Consider the following 6332-nt stretch of genomic DNA (forward strand, 5'->3'; position numbering starts at 1 on the left):
TTATCGCATTTACACCATTGGCTATTATGCTGATCGCAATTAAGTCGCTTATTACCAATCGCTTTCGTACATATCGCATCGATTCAAATCTCGTTCGCTAAACTTAATAAGAACATTTCGTTCGAAATCGCATAAACCTCATCATTTATTGCTCAAAAACAGCTAATAGAAAAGCGTATTAGCTTAATAATGGCATTAGAGAAAACATTTGTGTTCTTTTATATGTTGATAATGTGGTTCTAGGTACAGGAAATATTATAACGATGAAATTTTGATGTGGAGATGGCGAATAAATCTAAATATTACGGCAGATCCTTGGATCCTTGGTCCGTTGGTCGTTGTGACGGAGTTGGATGGGGGCTGCTGTTGTTGTTGTCAGAAGTCTCAGGAAGAAGAAGGCGTCGGGGTAGCTTCTCTGCACTTGAACTTTATTGGCGTTCGGGGTGATTAATACTAACTTAAAACCTAACAAAAGATTTCCGCGGGACCGCGGAGTGGTGAACCTGCCAGCTGAAAGGAGGTTGAGCGAGAAGGCGAAGAGAACAGAGCGAAAGCTATAGCATTCTTTCTTGTTTTATTTTAAATAAAATTCCACAAAGATAAATATAAATCCGTCGCAATGACTAAGCTACAAATAGAGTTTTTCGATCAAAACTTTGGAATTTCGCTTCCACATCGGTGCGCCTAATAAAATATAGTTTCGGTTGAATCTTGTTTTTCTTTTTCTGCATGTGGAAATACAGTGAGCTTGCATGTAAGTGCAGATTCAGCGGTCAACCTTTTTATCAAACGTGTCTATAAAAACTTCATTACGCAACTGTGGTGGTACTATCTTGATCATAAAACGTGACATGATGCAAGGGGCGTTAGTTAAGGGCATAACCACAAACTGACTTTAACGTTCATTAACACAACTACGGTTTTGTTAGTTAGGATAACCTGGGCATATGGGCGAACGTGATGATTTAAGCCTATTATGGAGGATAAGAGTAATCTTCTTTCCAATTTGCATTTTTGTTTAAAAGAATTTCCACGAAATTTTATAACGGATTTTGGGTACTTCTGGCTTGACAAAATAACAAATAATGGAATAGTCAGGGAAGGATGTATCGTTTGATTGTTTTATGCCCTCGATTGATTTTGCATGCGGTGTTCGTCGCTTTGCAGACCATTTGTTTGCGTGCACCTTTCTACGGTGCGCGCCCCTGAAGTTTTTTGAAAAACTGGAAGAACACTTTCTACAATTGGGCTTGTAGGTGTCGGCTTATCCGCGACCATAGGAGAATATCCTTCGTTCTGCTAAGCATTCCTGATAATGATACTTCTTTGTCCTCATCAAGCTCGCCTTCCTCGGCTAATGTAACCTCGGAATCGGGCTGTAATATGACATAAACATGTCTTCGAGAATTAGCTCTCGCCAGGACTGGAACAGGTTTTGGACTCCGCAACCGTTTGTAAAACAATTTCTCGCGTTCTGACTAAATGACGTAAAGATTTAACACCAGAAGCTTGCTCATATAATAATTTATGCTGAATATCAGTCAAAAGGTTTGATCGCAGTCTCCAGTAATGCTGAGTCACTCACTTTTTTTTTTTTTTGTAATGCGTTTATTTGTTTATTTAGACAATAGCAATGAGGTTACAAATCTTAAAAAGTACTTAACCAACAGTCACTATTGCAACTGATATTCGTTTGTGTGACCCTAATAATTATCGTTGGGTTGGCATATCATTACGACGAAGTCGGGTTCGGTAGCCGTGTTGAGTCTCTCGCAAGCCTGTTGCGATATTTTTCCATTTGTTTGGCTATTTCATCTCTGACCGGAGGTATGAATAAATCCCTATGTAAGTTATCACTTCGAACGTACCACGGTGCGCCGGTGATGGTTCTTAGGATTTTCGATTGGGCACGTTGGATGATTTCTACGCTGGTGCCAGGTCGGTTTTAGGACGGAGTTGTAGAGTTAGACCTTATATTCTAGTCTTAGGGGAGAGCGTATACTAAGAAGCCAATGTAGACTATTGGCTTTTAGTTTGAGGTGTGTTCTTTTTGCCTCGATGTGTCTACGCAAAGTGAGTCGTCTGTCAAGATGAATACCTAGGATACGTAACTTGATTTGATTTTGGAATAACAATGCGAATGGTAATATTGTCTGTTGAGGGTAAAAGTTACGTGTTTACATTTCTGTTTATTGACTTTTATTCGCCAGTCAGAAAGCCATTTCTATATATGTGTATGTAGATATAGTGTTGGGCCAAGTACGCTGCCTTGAGGAACCCCAGCTTCAATGATGTGGTCCTCCGACGTAACAGTGCCGCATCTAACTGAAAACACTCTATTGTGCAGGTATCACTTTAAAAGCTTATGGGTGCATTCAGGGAGTGTTGACATAATTTTATGCATTAGGCCATCTAACCAGACTCTGTCAAAAGCTTGGGCCACGTCGAGAAAAATGGTAGTGCAGTACTCTCTCTTTTCGAATGCAGTTCGAATTTCAGTTGTGATTCGATTGACTTGTTCGATTGTTCCATGTTTCTCCTGAAAACCGAATTTATGCTCCGGTATTTTTTTTAAAAGTTCGCAGGTAGGGTTTAATAAAGGTCAGCAGACCTTTTCACTTACAGGTCTGTATGATGATGGAACTGTATGATCCTTTCCCGGTTTCGGTATCATAATGATGATCGACTTTTTCCATAACGATGGGAAGTGACCAATTCTATTTATTGCATTGAAGAGCTGGCAAATAGTTTGGACGGCACAAAATGGAAGTTCGATGATCATCTTAGGGTTTATTAGATCGCTGCTGAGGCTCTTATTAGGTTTAATTCCTTAATGATTTTAGCAATTTCAGTTGGTCGAAATTCTATTGGATTCTATTGGATTACAACTGTTTGCTCTTGTAATACGAAATTATTCGTTGCTGGGTTTGGTTGAAACACATTTTGAAGGTGCTCCGCGAAAGTAGAAGCTCTATGTTTATCGCTGCGGACCCATTCACCTGCAGAATTTCTTATTGGCACAACAGATTGTACCGGGGGGCTTAGAGATGGGTGTGCTCTCCATAATGGGTATTTTGTGCTAAAAGGTGATAATTGCTCTATGTAGCGGCGTTGTGCGCATTCCTTCTCGTTGATTAGCCTTTCTTAATCTGCGAGTTGCGTTTTTGAGCCTTTGTTTTGCAAATGGCGATCTATAAGATTGCCATCCTCGTCGTAGGCGGCGCTTTTCCAAGACAATCTGCTCAATTTAAACGTTGTCATACGTTGCATATACTGGACAGTTTGTATTTTTGGGGTTGAGGCATGGGCTGCTGCAACAAGGACAGACTCCAAAAGTTTAGTGGTGCTTTCTGTGACAGCCTTATTGATGATTCTTGGTTCTACTTTACTTGGTTTCTACTTTAGCCAGTAAGTTCTATTGGATGTCAATCGACAGGGTGAATTTTTCAGATCCGGACATTGAAGATAATTAAGGAGCACCGGCGAGTGATCAGAAGATAGGTGTGGGAGGGCGTTTATATGATAATGTGAGATGTTTCTTGTAACAACAAAGTCAATCAAGTCTGGTATCTTTCTGGGGTCCGTTGGCCCATATGCGGGTGTGCCCGGAGAGGCGCAACTAAGCTTGTTGCTTACTTTAATAATTGTATTGTACAATTGTTTTCCCTTAGGGGTTACAAGGCGAGATCCCCAGTGCGTATGCTTAGTATTGTAGTCACCAGCAGTTATTAAGCGATCACCTACGGTGTTGAAAAAATCCAAAAATTGGTTTTCGGATATCGTAAAGCGAGGTGGGCAGTTTACAGCAGCAAGTGTTATTTGGCCGTTACCCAGATGTATATGTAAAGATGTTGCCTGGAAGTAAAGTCGTTGCGGAAAGTATGTTTTATGCAGTTTCTAATCAGGACTCCAGTGCCTCCATGTGCACCGGGTGGTTGGTGTCGTAGAATATATAACCATTTATTTGAAACTTGTACTTGTTTGTAAGATATGTTTCAGAAAGGAGCATTACATCGATTTGTTTGTCTTGGAGAAATTGAGCCATTACAAGCTTGTGTCGCGAAACGCCATTGGCATTCCATAGAGTTATACGTAAGGGAGCCATTGATTATTTCGACTGCTGCGATACCAGCATCTGTATCAATAGATCCTGATTACGCATAACATTTTCCATGGTTGTTCTCATAAATGTCATGAATTCGGTAATGCTTTGTTGCAAGTTAAAAATCATTGATTCAATATTGCCTTGTGGCTGTCCTGTTGGCTGACCAGCATTTACGTTGTTTTGTTCAGCGAGTGGGAATGGAGTTGTAGGATTTGTAGATTCAAGACCGGATTTAAGCGCAAATGTTTCGTTCCTGAGGGTATAATTGTGCTCGGCGTGCTTTGCCCACGCATCATAGTCACTTTTTGGTGTAGCCGATTTTTTAGATCCTTATATACAGGGCAACCTCTGTAGTTTGCTGTGTGGTTACCTCCGCAGTTACTACACTTTTTCATACCGGGGTCAGCTTTGTTTGATGGGCAGTCAAGAGAGCTGTGAAGCTCACCACAAGCTACAGAAACAGTGGGATTGGTACAATAAGTTTTTGTATGACCATATTATTGGCAATTTGTACACTGTACGGGCCCTTTGCGCTTTTGCGGCTCTTCAACAGAGACTCTACGGTGTAAGAGATATGGCAGCTTAGAAATGAGATGACTCTCGTTTTTCTTCAATGCCCAAAAGTCTGGTTCAAGTTCGACCTTGACAAGAGGTCGTGGCTTTTTATCTTTGTTAAATATGTTGATTTCGACTTAAAACCTTGTTCTATTAGGGCTCCTGATATTTCCTCAGAATGTATTTCAGTCTCAAGGCCTTTAATAACTATTTGTAGTCCCTTGCTGCTTTTTAGCTGGTACGTATAACAGTTTTTCTTGGCATCGTTGACGTATTTGGTAAGCGCTCTGAAGTTTACTTTCGGTTTGACTTTTACTTTTGTTTCATGAATGTTGCCGTTGGTCAGGGGAATTATGTCTTTCCCAATAAGGTTCATTGTTTTGTTTACGAGGGCGCTGCAACTTTATTCTCTAATGTAGGGGGCGGCTTGGGGGTCTTCTTAATGTCTTGGTCAGAATTTGGCAGATCGTCTAAATCATCGGCCAAAAGGGCAAATCGCTTATGATTGTTGGGCATGTTAGTTTTCTGTCTTGTTATGTAACAATTTATTTTTGATTTATTACCCATTGAAGAATTCTGCGGTCTTAGTTTTCGCTTTATTTGTATGTATCGATCTATACCAGTCTGTAGGTCGATGAACTTTTTTTGCAGAGGGTGTCAGTCAGAAATAACGCGCGGAGAAAGTGACGGTCAGTGACGTGAGCGTTTACGCAAGATAGAATCAGCCAGTGAGTGTCGAGAAGGACACACAAGAACGATCACTGCAAGTGAAGAACGGAGCATCGCATCGATCCACGGAGCAGAAGAACACAAGGACCTGGCGTGGTTAGAAGGGTCATTGTAGTCAGTGGGCGGCAAAACTGGACCTAGGAATAGCGTTTAACCTAACTTAACGGACGATACACCGTGCCCCATAACTCATTCTAGCCGGCAGGTGGTCCGTTGGCAGAGACTTTAAGGGCCTGACGTGGCTTGAAGGGACAGGAAAGAGCGTTGCCTTAACCTAGTGGACGATAAGCCCCATAAGACAATAAAGACATGCCATTCGACATGCCTAATTTGATCACCCTCCTTATCAAGCTCCTTGTAAGCTGCAACGAGTCCGACGAGTGACGCCATAGTGTGCATGAACTGAAGTAGTGGATTGTTAAAGCATTTGACTACGAGATCCCAGGCAACATTGTACCCAATTTCCCAGATCCTAATTGCGCCCTTCAGGCAATCCTTGTTCGGAAAGTGATAGAGACTTGTTTTCGTGGGTAAGCTGCAATAAGCTATCGTAGAAAGATGCCCAGACATTAAAACTGCCCGATATTCGAGGGATTGGAGGCTTTGGTAACGAAATGTTCGAAATAGACGCTGAGGCATAAATGGTACTTGTATTGTGGCTCGCATCGAGGCTTGCATAGGGTTTTTCTCGTCTTGTGTTTCAAAAATGCTGCAGTAAATTCTTATATTTTCTTTAGCAAATTGACTGTGTAGGCTTGTTGTAAAATATGCATGTTGCTGTGGACAAAGCAGACCGACTAATTTTTGGTGATTGATATTAAATTTATCTTTTGGATTCTAAAGACTCAAGTTTTCTTCTTTACTCATACTTTATGGTTAAGTCTTACTACGCACGTGAAATAATACATCCACAGAAACACTTACCTTTTCCAGTCCGTTGCTT

This window comes from Drosophila simulans, unplaced genomic scaffold, assembly GCF_016746395.2.
Source record: "Drosophila simulans strain w501 unplaced genomic scaffold, Prin_Dsim_3.1 Segkk87_quiver_pilon, whole genome shotgun sequence".
Lineage (NCBI taxonomy): Eukaryota > Metazoa > Arthropoda > Insecta > Diptera > Drosophilidae > Drosophila > Drosophila simulans.